This window comes from Lipophrys pholis (genome assembly GCF_963383615.2).
Source record: "Lipophrys pholis genome assembly, chromosome: 18".
NCBI classification, from domain to species: domain Eukaryota; kingdom Metazoa; phylum Chordata; class Actinopteri; order Blenniiformes; family Blenniidae; genus Lipophrys; species Lipophrys pholis.
Window position 1 is genome coordinate 13218855 of NC_137646.1, and position 13466 is coordinate 13232320.

The 13466-nt window shown below is 46.8% G+C and overlaps 1 protein-coding gene across 2 annotated transcripts in view; it reads left to right on the forward strand.

Annotated features, from left to right (window-relative positions):
- arhgef40 (Rho guanine nucleotide exchange factor (GEF) 40) overlaps nt 1–13466 on the forward strand; it is a 52558-nt gene that overhangs the window by 470 nt on the left and 38622 nt on the right. The window lies entirely within an intron of this gene.

Consider the following 13466-nt stretch of genomic DNA (forward strand, 5'->3'; position numbering starts at 1 on the left):
TGCGTAAACAGCACCGAGTGCTGAGTCTGAGCATTTTTTTTTCCAGTTTGTTTGTCATTAATAGTATAGTGGTTTGCACCTACTTCTCACATGAAAAGAGCCCCAGTTCGAATCCGATCTATGTGGAGTTTGCATGTTCTCTCTGTGCGTCTGAGGTTAAATGGTGACCTCTATAGGTGTGCATGCGACTGTCGTATTTGGATCAAAAGCATGGGAAATGGATGAAGTTTCATTTTGTTGTGAACATAGCACACACCAGCACATACTAAAAGATTTATTTGTTCTAGATGTGCGAGTGAATCCAGCAAACACGCGTCAACATGCATCGCCAGAAGGAGATTTGGAGCCACATTCCCACAAATGTATGCTCCCTCCTTATTTGTAAAAGGGGAATGAAACAGGCTGTTGGGTTCATTGTTAAGGATCGTGGTTGCAATACAAGACGCACATATTTTCTTTGTTGTCTGCATGATGGATGTCCACACTACTGGATCAGTAATGTTACGTGATGAAGACTTACCCTAACATGCACAGCTCTAATGTATCTCTCTTCAATCCAAATGCATGTAATTTAGTTTACTGAGCAGATCCCAAGTTGCAAAGATTATAAAGCAAACTATTTATATTGACATGGTTACGACCGAGGAATAAGTGATGTCTCAACACCTCCTCTGCTGCATCTTCTGGGAATTTGTTTACAATCCCATCCCACTCACGGTCTGATCGTCGACACTCGGAGGCAGGGAGCGCGGGAGACGGCTGACACTTGGAAAAGTACGCGGACATCGTTTGAATCGGCTGGAAAAACCAAAACGAACACAGAAAAAGATCATATTCCCACTTGTGTGATGGGTGGAGCAGTTTGGCAGAGTGAGGGAGAGAAAAACAGAAAGAGCTGGAGAGGGAAAGGGCAGAATAAAAGAGGAGCGGAGGGTTGTTTTTTTTATTTTATTTTAGGAGACTTGGACGGCGGTGCTGGTGGTTTCGGTGATGCCGCATTTTCCACATTGGACCCGGGAGAAAAGGGAAGGGGGGGGGGGGGGGGGAAAGAAAAAGAACGGGGAACAAGAGATGGCTTGGACTTTCAGGCGGAGGCCGAAACATGTGCTGCAGAGCTTCTCTGTCCACAGTATACCCAGTTTGGGAAAGTTTAAAGTGGAAAACTGTAACAGATGTCGGGTCACAGTGAAGTTATGAGAGCTATATCTGCCTCCTGTTAACACTCCTTCCGTGAGGGTTAATTTAACTCTTTCGCAGAGCCATGTGAGGTCGATGAGCCGGACAAACAACCCGTCCAACAACTGTTCTGAAAACCCGACACAAGAGAGATGATTGTGCACATTCAGCGCATGCACGTAGGTGCTAAAACGCATCAGCAAACAGTTATGCAGGCGTACACAGGGCACGCAGTCACACACATGCACTCACTCTTGCCAGGAGTGGTGTGGCAGGGAGGGTATTTCCATTCCCTCCGCCTGGCAGCCGCTGGCTTTTCAAACTAAAAGGATGTTCCAGTCCTTAAGCCTGGCTACCTAAAGAAGAAAAAAGTCTGGTGAAAGTGAGTGCAAACTATTTCTGTGTTTGTTTAAGCGTGCGGGTCAGGTGGAGATAGCCCTGCGCGGCCAGACGGGATCAGAATCACATTGTCAATCACAGGAATCTTTTTTCATCAGAGTTTCCTGTGATTGTCCGGAGAGCCCACAGATGGAGGACTGTGACTTTTTAGTGCCTGTGGCTGTTCAAACGCTTTTTTTAAAATTTAGCATACATGCAGCTCCAGAACTTCCTTCTTGCATTTTTGCCCTATATCCATGATATCAGTATGAGCTTAATCTTCAAGCTTTATAATAGCACATTCAGACCAACATTAAAGCGATGGAGTAGTTGGAGGAATGTAGGGTAGTAGGAAATGTCACCAGTTGGTTTTCAATTTAAAGATAGATGGATTGTTTCTTTGATTTGGATTGATTTCTATGATTTTCAGATTGTTATTCTGGTTTTTAATAGCTACCACGATACTTCTTTAGTCCCTGGTGTAGACAACAGTACCTGGGCTCTGAAGTTGCATGTTCTCCCTGGGCGCTCTCAGGTTTGAAGTCATCTCAAGGCACTTTCACAGAGACAAACACAACAATTCTACACGAACAAGCAGGTGGTGGAAATCTGCAGAACCAGACGCAACGGTGGAGACTTTCTACTGTTCCCGTTGGGGTTTGGGGATAAAAAGAGAGAAAAGGAAAGAACCGACAGACAGATTGTGGGGAGAGATTCAAACCCTGGTTCGGGTCGGTGGGTAACACAAGCGATTGTCATAACAAAGTCATGAATCACAATCCAAAACTCTGAGTGTGAGCGGGGGTAAACGTCTGCGTTGGCCACGTGACGGAGGGGTGGCAGTGCCGTTAACTCGTGTCAGCATCGACATTCTGCAACTAATCCACATGAGCACATCAGTGACGGTGGAAAGGAAAAAAACGTCTGAATCTAGATCTGATCAACCGATGGCTTTAGCCCCGTGCCTAAAGTTTTACCATTAACTTGCCTCCAAAATGTCCATTCTGCAATAAGTCTTCAGGGTGCAACCTTCAGTTCAGAGTCACTCATTAACCTTACAAGCATTTCTTGGTCATGTGAGAGGAAGGAAGAACTTGGGGCCACGAGGAAAACAAGTAAACTCCACATTGCTGAATGGGATTGAACTGTCAAAAGTCCCGACATGTGGCAACAGTGCTAACCACTCCACCTTCCTTCACTTTTGATTAAATTCATTTGTTCACAACTCTCCGTAATATTTGATCATCATCGCCATATTTTTGGACAATGTCAGATTAAAAGCAGATCTTATCCCATGCCTTCCTGTTTCTAGTTCCCGGTTTACATGACAAGGTTTCGAATGTAAACGTCGTCGTGTAAACGCGAAACTTCTCTGAAGCAAAAAAACATTGGTGCTGTTGCTTGTGTTTGCAATGAAAGCACAAACATGACGCAGAAAGCAATACGCTAGAAACATCAACAATGGGAGTACAGGGACATTCGTATGGACAGACAATGAAGTTGGATTGTTATTACAGTGACTGTCAACTTTAAAACTACCAAATCCCAGGAGATTATGGACTGGGAGTCATGACACTCTGGAGGAAAACATTGATGTTATTGTACATCTACTCAGCATGTGCAGAATAAGTATTTTTCAGAAAGTTCCACCATGGGAGCCATTTTACACTAGTTGTGTTTTGAGTTGCTCTGAGTTGTGTTGTCACATAAACAGACACTCAAAACACGACCAAAGTTTTCAATTTGGACGTGAAAATGTGTAACCGAGGCCTTAAGGTAGTCTTCCTTTGCATTGACCTGTGAAGTATTCTCCACTCTGCTCCTCTAGGGTTCACTGTGCTGAATGACGCCTCCGCCGTTACAACACTTCAGTTGTGATGAAAGCAACTGTTGTTTTAGTCTGGCGTGGAAACCCCTTCTCTTTGTCAGCGCACTGTTGTGGAAACTTTCAAACAGAAGAAGTTTTCCATCCATATTTTCAGTTCCAGCCGCCGTCTGCAAGCGACCGGCCGTGTTCGCTTAAAGGTCAGCAGGGGTCAAAGTTCACCAAACGTGAACTCTTGGCACATATCTGCCCTGTGAACCGAAAACAAGCTGCGCAGACTGGTGCAAAGATGCACGGATAACAAGAGCAGCGTTTCCCAGAGGAAGACCCGCCGCATTTAGCCTCCTGTGACAAACTGCTAAAATAATCCCCCCGTTTTCCTCATTGTGCAGGTTTGAAACGACGCAGATCTAAATGTGGACAGTTCCCAGCGTATGTTAAACCTGCATTGGCTCTATGCAGAACATCCATAACAGTGTAGAGAATCCCAGGAAGCCGTTTGACCCACTGCATGTCGGGTTAGATCATAGACGCTGATTTAAGAGAGGAAATCACTGTCAGGCCTCTCCCTTTTTTTTTTCTTTCTTTTTTTCTTTCTTTCTTTCTTTCTTTCTGTCACGTGTGGACGTGTGTTTGAGAGAGAGCGAGTTGAGAGCGAATTGTTGCTGAAAACAAACGTGTTTGCTTGTTTGTGTTTTTCTTTTTCTGACTGTGTGTTTTTGTATGATCCCTTTATGTGTTGTTAGTGGAGTTTAAACTTAGTTTGCTGGTGTTTTTGTGTGTTTTTCCGTGTCTCGTGGCCGGGATGGCGTCCTCCGAGACGACTCCCGTGTCTCTGAGACATGGAGTTCGGTTGGTGCCTCAGCCCCGCTCCACCGTGGAGCAGGTGCTGCAGGTGGTTGGGGAGAAGGTCGGATTTGAGAGCATCACCTACGCATCCCGCATGAATAAGGCAGTGGTGGTCTTTTTTAAGGACCCAAAGTTTGTGGCGGATTTAATTGAAAGCGGAGTTGTGATCAACGATGAGTTCATCCAGGTGTCACCACTGGCTGTACCGTCCACGCGGATCACCGTGTCCGGTGTTCCTCCGTTCATTTCGAACGAGGCTCTGGAACGAGAACTGAGGAGGTTCGGTAAGTTTGCAAGTGGGTTCCGTACTGTTGGTCTGGGCTGCAAGGACGCGAAACTGAAGCATGTCCAGTCTCTGCGGAGGCAGGTCTTCATGTTCCTGGACTCTCCGACTCAGACACTGGATGTGTCTTTCCGGGTGAAACATGAGGAGGGTGTGTATATGGTTTATGCAAACTCTGGGAATTTTAAATGTTTTGAGTGTGGAGAGCTGGGCCACAAAATGATCGCCTGTCCGCGGAAGCAAAACGCTGCGAGAAACGGCAGCACTGACAGCGGAGAGCCGGGCGCTGAGGCCGCGCCGGCGGAATGCACGGGCGGATCCGCGGTCGCGGCTGGGGGCTCCGGAGTGGCGGGGGCCCCCGCGGCTCCGGGAGGTTCCGGGGCGGCGGGTCGCCCTGCCGGCCCCGCACCCGCCCCCGCGGGCGCGTGGGGTCCTCAAGGTTCTGCTGCTACTGACTCTGGTGTCTCTGAACCTAAGTTGGTGCAGAATGAGAGAATGGCAGAGGTAGTGAAGGAGATAACGGTGGTGAGGGAAGAGGATGACAACAAAACTGACAGTGTGGAAAAAAATGAAGAACTAGAAAAAGCTAAGGCTGGTGCCGATGAACAGGTGACTGATGTACAGGTGAGGACTGATATGGAGCAGTGTGTTGAGATGGCGGAGGCACTGCAGACCCTGAATGGTCAGGCAGCAGAGCAGCAGGCTGCTCCAGTGGCTGGACAACTGGACTCAGAGGAGGAGATTGACTCGGATACTACATCGCTTGTAGGCAGTGCCTCTCAAAATACCGATATTTATTCGGTGGATGAAATCAATGAGTTCCTGGAGGATTCCTTTGGCCGGCCAGTTGATGTGGGGAGTTATTTCCCTAACGCAGAGAAGTTCATCCGGACGGTCAGCGCGCTTCAAAAATCGGTCAGCACAGAAGTACTGGATGAGAAAAAGCGCTATCGTCTAAAAAAACATGTTACTACAGTTAAAAGGTCTCTAAGGGGCCGAAAAAGGGCCAAAAAGATGAAATTATCGAAATAATTTGACAATGATCATACTTCACGGGGTGTCTCTCTATCTGTTGGTTCTCTTTGTCTGTTCTATGTCTTCCTCTCCTCCTTTGATGGCTCTGACGGTCGCCTCTCTAAATATGAATGGGGGTAGAAGCGCACACAAAAGGGGTTTGGTGATGGAGACAATCAGACAGAAAAAGATAGATGTAGTGTTTTTGCAGGAGACTCACAGTGACGCCCTGATGGAAACAGACTGGGGTTTGTGGTGGAAAGGCCAGCATGTAATGAGCCATGGCTCTAATCTTAGTGCTGGAGTTGCCATCTGTTTTTCTCCTAATCTTAATGTTAAGATTTTATCAAGTTCAGAAATAGAAAACGGCAGAATTTTAGTAGTCACAGCGAAAATTCATGATCTCAGTTTTTGCCTCATTAATGTGTATGCACCAAATGGTGGTGCAGAGCGTCTGGCTCTTTTTAAGAAATTGAAGGCCGTAGTAGAAAACGTTAGTCGTGGTGAGATTGTAGTGATGGGAGGAGACTGGAACTGTTGTCCGGATGACAGTGTGGACAGGACAGGAGCAGAACCCCACCTTCAATCCTCCCGTTTCCTCTCTCAGTTGGTGACGGAGGCTGACCTGGTGGATGTGTGGAGGAATAAACACTCCTCTGATATACAATTCACATGGGTCAAGGTGGTGGATGGTCAAATCAGCGCAGCCAGGCTGGATAGATTTTACATGTCGGCCTCTTTTGTCACTCGTGTTGCAAACTGCCCCATTGTCCCTGTTGGTTTTACGGATCACCACTTAGTTTTAGCAGAGCTGTTTTTATCTGGCAATGGAAAATCAGGCTCTTTTTGGCATTTTAATGTTAAACTTTTAAATGATCTAAATTTTTGTGAGAATTTTAACTGGTTCTGGCAGTACTGGGCATCACAAAAAGGGTGTTTTTCTTCCCTCAGTCAGTGGTGGGAGGTGGGGAAGGGCCAGATCAGAAGTTTCTGCCAGCAGTACACCTCCTTCTCCACAGCTAAGATTCGGAGGGCTGTTGAAGAGTTGGAAGCGGAAATCAGTGGACTACAGAGTGGTTCTGATTCTGACACTGGTTCGCTGCTCTCCAAGCAGCACCAGCTGAAGGCTTTTCTTCAGGAGAGGGCAAAAGGAGCCTTGGTCCGAGCCAGGCTCAGAACGCTAAGGGACATGGATGCTCCTACCTCCTTCTTCTTTTCTTTGGAGAGATCGGAGGCTCAGCGGAGGCAGATGGTGTGTCTCCGGCTGCCGGATGGGCGGCTGACCTCTGACCCAGCTGAGATGAGGAGGCATGCTGTGGCCTTCTACGCAGACCTGTTTGGAGCGGAGGACTGTGATGGGGATGCTGCTGCTGAGCTGCTGCAAGATCTCCCCCAGCTGAGTCCAGAGGACCGTCTCGTCCTGAGCTCAGACCTCTCTTTGGAGGAACTGAGTGCTGCAGTGTCGCAGATGGCCTCTGGGAAGTCTCCAGGCCTTGATGGACTCCCCCCAGAGTTCTATAAACATTTCTGGAGCCTGCTCGGAGGTGACCTGTTGGACGTTTATAGAGACTCTTTCAAGAATGGGACCCTTCCTGCTTCCTGTCGCCGTGCGGTGATCTCCCTGCTGCCTAAGAAGGGGGATGTGACCCTGCTTAAGAACTGGAGACCTGTCGCTCTTTTATGCACAGACTATAAAATATTATCAAAAGCTCTGTCAAACAAACTAAAAGTTTTTGTTGACCTTTTAATTGGCAGAGAACAATCTTACTGTGTCCCCGACAGGTCAATACATGATAATTTGTTTTTAATGAGAGACATTTTTGAGTGCTGTAAACTGTATAACCTGAACACTGCCATTATTTCTATTGATCAAGAGAAGGCCTTTGATCGTGTTGATCACTCTTTTTTGTTTTCGACACTGCAGGCTTTTGGTGTTGGAAAAACGTTTGTGTCATGGATTAAGTTGTTGTACAGTCAGGCATCATGTGTGGTTAAGGTGGGGGGAGGGCTGAGCTGTCCTGTAGCTGTCCGTAGAGGCATCCGGCAGGGTTGTCCTATATCAGGCCAGCTGTACAGTATGGCTATTGAGCCACTACTGTGCAGACTGAGGAACCGGCTGACGGGTCTGTGTTTGCCAACGCCAGCTGCTGAGTCCAAGGTGGTTGTGTCGGCTTACGCGGACGACATAAATGTTTTTGTTGAGGGACAAGAAGACGTGCTGGCGTTGCAGGACAGTTTAGCCCTGTATGAGAAAGCCTCTTCAGCCAGGGTGAACTGGGAGAAAAGTGAGGCGTGTTTGGTGGGACGCTGGAGTCCTGAGGACACTCCTGACCTCCCTGGACGTCTCAAGTGGGGGACCACAGGCATAAAAGCCTTGGGTCTGTGGTTGGGAAATGAGGACAGAGAGAAGCAGAACTGGGAGGGGGTGCTGGATCAGGTGCGGGCCAGGTTGTCTAAATGGAAATGGGTGCTACCACAGCTGTCCTACAGGGGACGAACTCTTATAACCAACAATCTGGTCGCCTCGGCTCTGTGGCACAAACTCAAAGTCCTGGTCCCTCCACCAGGCCTCCTGGAAAGAGTGCAGAGAGTTCTGGTGGACTTTTTTTGGTCTGGCCGGCACTGGGTGCGAGCGTCGGTCCTGTATCTCCCTTTGGCAGAGGGGGGGCAGGGCCTCATAGACACCGTCTCCAGAACTATGGCCTTCAGACTGCAGGCTTTACAGAGACTGCTCTATGGCTCTTCTGTCTGGACGCCACTTGCACAGCTGCTACTCAGGAAGGCTGGGAGACTCGGACTGGACAAACAATTATTTCTGACACAAACATCTCAGGGTGACCTGTCGGGGCTGACTCCCTTCTACACATCAATGATGGAGGCATGGAGGACACTGGACATCTCCCGTCCGGACGCCAAGCCTGGGCTGTGGGTCTTTGAAGAACCTCTGCTCCACAACTGCCTGATCTCCACCGCGGCCTTCTCCTCAGCCACTTTGAGAAGCCAGCTCACTGACGCAGGGATCACAAAGGTGGGCCATCTAGCTCGGACAGACACACAGCAGCTAACAGAGATGATGGGGGTCCGGTCCAGCAGAGTGGTCCAGCATCTGGTGGAAGAGGTGTGGCAGTCGCTTCCTGCTCCTCTTCGCTCCTTTGCGCAGGATAAATATCATGCAGACCAGTGGAGTAGAGGAGAAGATTATGCTTTCCCCTCCCTGAAGGTTCGTCCTGCTGTGGGAGAATGGGAGGAGGAGGAGGGGAAACTACTGACTATTAAAACACCAAGACTGGGCCTCTTCCAATCCTGCCCTGGGAAGGAGTTGTACAGCAGCTGTGTGAAGGTCCTGAATCTGCAGTCGCTGGCTGGAGTGAGTGAGTCGAGGTGGACTGGTTTGTTTGGTGGTGATTCGTCCCCTAAGGGGAGCTGGCGGGTCCTGTACAAACCCCCCGTGGAAAAGCGGATGGGTGACCTCCAGTGGAGGGTAATACATGGAGCTGTAGCTACGAACAGATACAGAGCCCGCCTTGACCCAAGCACTGGGGAGAACTGCTCTGTTTGTTCAGAGCCGGAAACCTTAGAACATCTAGTGGTGTCCTGTCCCAGGCTGACTGGCCTTTACAGGCTTCTACGAAGGCTGGTGGAGGCTCTGGGAGAGGTTTTTTCTGTCCCCCTTTTTATTTTTGGTCCCAAGTACACAAAACAAAAAAAGGCAACATTGGTCTTATTGAATTTTATCTTTGCATGTGCAAAACTTGGGATTTGGCGAAGCAGGAGGAACCAGGTTTCAGGTGACGGTTTTACTGATCCTCTGCATGTTTTTAAAGGTCTGATCGCAGCTCGCCTGAGAGTGGAACACAGTTTTTATAAACTTACAAAGAATGTGACTGGTTTTATTTCAGTGTGGGGTATCAGGCAGGTCCTGTGCTCCCTTGGTGAGGGGGACTGTCTTATCGTGAACTTTTAATATTGTATGTGATCTTGTGTTGACTTTATAGCTGACAGTGTGTGACCTGCTTGTGGTTCCACACTGTGTTTGTTCTCTTTTGTGAGGAGGATAAGCATGTAAATTATTGATTTTTTGTGTTTTTTGAATAAAGGGTTTTTCAAGTCAAGTCTTTCTTTCTTTCTTTCTTTCTTTCTTTCTTTCTTTCTTCATCATTTCCCCTTTGTCTGTCTCCCCCCTTTTCTCAACCTTCTTCACCTTCCTTCTCCCTCTTTGTTCCCTCCTTCCCCGTCGGCATCCTTTCCCCTCGTCACCCCTCCGTTCTCTTCCTCTCGCTCCCTCTCTCTGTCCTTCGTCTGCATCTGGTTTCCATCATGGTCTCTGCTGCTCTGGTTTCCCATCGATCTATCCCACCGGTCAGCCTCCTCCTCCTCCTCCTCCTCCTCCTCCTCCTTTCTTTTGGCTTTTCCTTTTTCTGTCTGAGCCCCCCAGTCTCTCTAAAACTGTCTGGTTTTCTTAACGTCTCTCTTCTCAGTCTGTCTGTCTCCCTTTTGGGTCTCAATTCCCTCGGAAGAGTTCGAGTGCAACGGAGGTTTCCACAAACAATGCTCAGGTTGAACTTTTCTTCTTTTCCTCTTTCCTGCTTCAGTCTCTATTTTCTAAACCTCTTCATGCATCTCTCCATTGTTCTTTATTTTTCCTTCCAATCGTTGGTGTGGGAGACAACACTCGCCTTTTCCATTTCTGTCCGTGCACCGGAGAAAGAGAGAGAGGGAGAGAGGGAGAGACAGGAAATCTGACGCAAGAATGACATACTGCAGTTCATATTCATCACACAGACATGAGGATATACACCCGTGCACATTGTCCTCAGTGCCACACACACACTCACACACTCAGACGTTTTTTCCGGTGAATTAGCGATCACAGGCTGCAAATTACCGGACGAAGTCTTCAAAATGTCACGCATTGGTTAGTTTATAAGGGAGTTGCAGTTATTTTCCAGTGTCTACACTACACAGTGACTGCAAAACATCCACAAAATAGCACTGTTGATGATTTGTGACACTGAAAATCCATCTTCTTTTGATGAATTCAGCTTGTATAAGCGACAAGACTCAATCCTGCATGTTCTCCCTGTGTGTGTGAGTTTCTCTGGGCGCTCTGACGAACTGATGATGCAAAATCAACCATGAGGATTTTGAGTGATTGTCTCCATGTGCTGGTGTGTCTGTAATATCCGCTGGGATCATATTCGACCCCTCGCAACCCTAAAGCTGTTTTCAAAAGTTGGAATCACATCGGAGGTTTCTCAACATGCTGAACAAATGCGAGTACACTCATGTGATCTTTGTCTTTGCGGTAACTTCTCTTCACCAAAAGACTTTGGATATCTTCCTTTAGTATTAAGAAAACCGTGGTCTATTGCATTACATCATGTGGCGCACGCACAATCAGGTTTAAATATCAGCTATAGCTAATTTAAGTGCTGGCATTCAGGTTACAGATTTTATCAGTTTCGAGTAGATTTTATATCAAAAGTCTAGTAGAGTGACAATAACAAAGATGGCAGCCTCCAGAGTGTCATGACTCCCAGTCCGCGTTCTCCTGGGACTGAGTGGAGAGTCACCTGGAATAGCAGTCAAACTTCATCATTCATCCGACTTCATCATATTCACCGTGAACATATGTGTCTGTGTAGTCAGAAACAACCAACAGTGCCAACTCATGGCCTGGCATGCTAACTACATCGTTTTCATCATTTCTGCGTAAACGAACATCATTTTCAATATGCTGCTATGTAAAGGCAAAACTTTTCTCAAACTAAAATGCAAAAAAAAACAATCCACTTCGACTTTGACTGTAAATTGGTCCTTGAGTGAAGAATGTGTGTGTCTCCACCTACTTTCTCACCTGGCGAGCAGACTGCGGGGCCAATTGTCTGTGTTAATGTCCAGATTATTGTCAAATGCTGAATTCCTTCTCTTTGAGTTGTGTCACAGTTGTTTGTTATCAGTCCTCCTATAGTAACATCATCAGAGAGGTATAGTGTTACAGAGGTCCATGACTGAATGACTGTTTTCATTCTTTGAATGGTAACGTGGGTATGTCCTCTTGAAGGCAGCCATGTGAACACAAAGTCCACGCGGATGGAAAATGAAAGAAGAGTTGCCATTAAAAAAGTTTCAGAGTTTCAGCATGACAAGAGATGAAGATAGTAATATAAATATAGCCCCCTCCCCTTACAAGTCCCGATATACTGTATGTGAATGTACATTGTGATGTGACTGATTCCATTCATACAAGTTATGTGAAGCTCTGCTGAGCAAGACGGAGAATTATGTCTGTCAAGTAGTAATTAAAGAGAGCAGAAGCTTTGCACGGATATTTAAATTCAACATTTAAGCTCAATCAGGTGGCACACAAACAGTAGTGCCTTTGAAGGCAGCGTCAGAGTGTCCACTGTCATTGTTTCCCACTTTAATTGAAGCTTGTGTCGAATTAACTCTTGAGGGACACTTTTAACGGGCCTCAGTCTGAGAGGAAGCTCCTGCTGTCTCGCTTTGCGAGCCCCCGAACCCCCTGCTGTGCTTTTACTAGGCTCAATATGTTCTGTCAGTGAGCCAGAAGGCGGTCTGAAGCTCCGTTACACCTTTTACAACCTGCTCTCTGACAGACTCGAGTCAACAGTTAACCACTTTGGTTCAATTCTGGGCTGAACCAACATGAATAGAAATTGTTAAGAATGTTACTCTGTTGGTAAATCTTCAGTATTTGTAACTAGTTTGAGTTCCAGCTTTGGGGGGGATTGTTGTGTGGAGTTTGCATGTTATCGCTGGGTGTGTTGTGATCCAGTTTCCTCACCTCCAAAAAGATGCTTTTAATCATTTTGGTGCATGTTCAAGTGAAAACGAAAAACTTTCCTTGAGTTCTGGGCGTCTGTTTGCACCACAACGGTGCTCAGAGCCGCCAAACATGCAAATGGCCCCCAAGGTGGAACTTTTTGGAAATGCTCCGTCTCTGTGGAAACGGGGGGGAAAAAACACAAGTTTTTGAAAACACTCCCACTCCGTCTCCATGGAAACAGAAGAAAATGCAACTTTAGGATGGATGGAGGAGGTGGAAGTACCTGGAGACATGCAAAACCAACAAGTGAAGAAGGGATCTTCCCCTAGAGTGCAAGGAACTCTGGCAGTGTTTTTTATTCACCTACTGTATTGAGTGTTAATTTAGGATTTAGGATTTGAAAAAAAACACCAAGTCTTTTGCGGGTGATCTCATGTGACCCCTTCGCTGCTTTGCATGAACGTCTTGCACTCTTTCCTTCCTCATTTCCAGTTCTTTATTCAGAATCGACTCGTTTTCTGTGGCTTTTCCTCAGTTTCAATGTCTGGTTGAAAAGAAAAAAAAGAAAATGCAAACGAGGCCCAACCAAGTCATTTTTTCAGAACATTTTTGTCCAATGTTACGCAAGTACTTACTTTTTTACATAAAACTTTCCTGCTTGGAGGATTCATTCTGTCCTCTTCTGTGGCTAACCCCAACTCCTCTTTGTATACAGGAACAAACCCAAAGAAGTAATTCTTAAACGCTGTTGAACTCCAGGTCTTCCTCCACCGCTTCACCACCGACTCATTCTGTCCTGGCCGCCTCTCACGAGTCCCTCTTCTCTTTTTCCGTACACCGTGTTCTCCTTCTCACTAGAACTTTTTTATTTTTTTGAAATTTTGTCCTGATTGCTCTCTGTCTATCCCCATGATTGTTACTCAAAACAAAATACCAGCGATCGAGGAGAATCCCACTGTAATTGTTGTCAGATGACATTCAAGCATTTGAAGGGATGTGAAGCGAAGAAAATCTGGTGATGAAAAGAGCGAGAGTAGCAGATGGGGGATTTGAGGAAACGTAAAAGTTGGAAAAGAGCGACAAAAAGAAAGACGGGGAGGAGGAAAAAAGAAATGCTGCGGGTTGCCGTGACGACCGGCAATGTAGAAAAA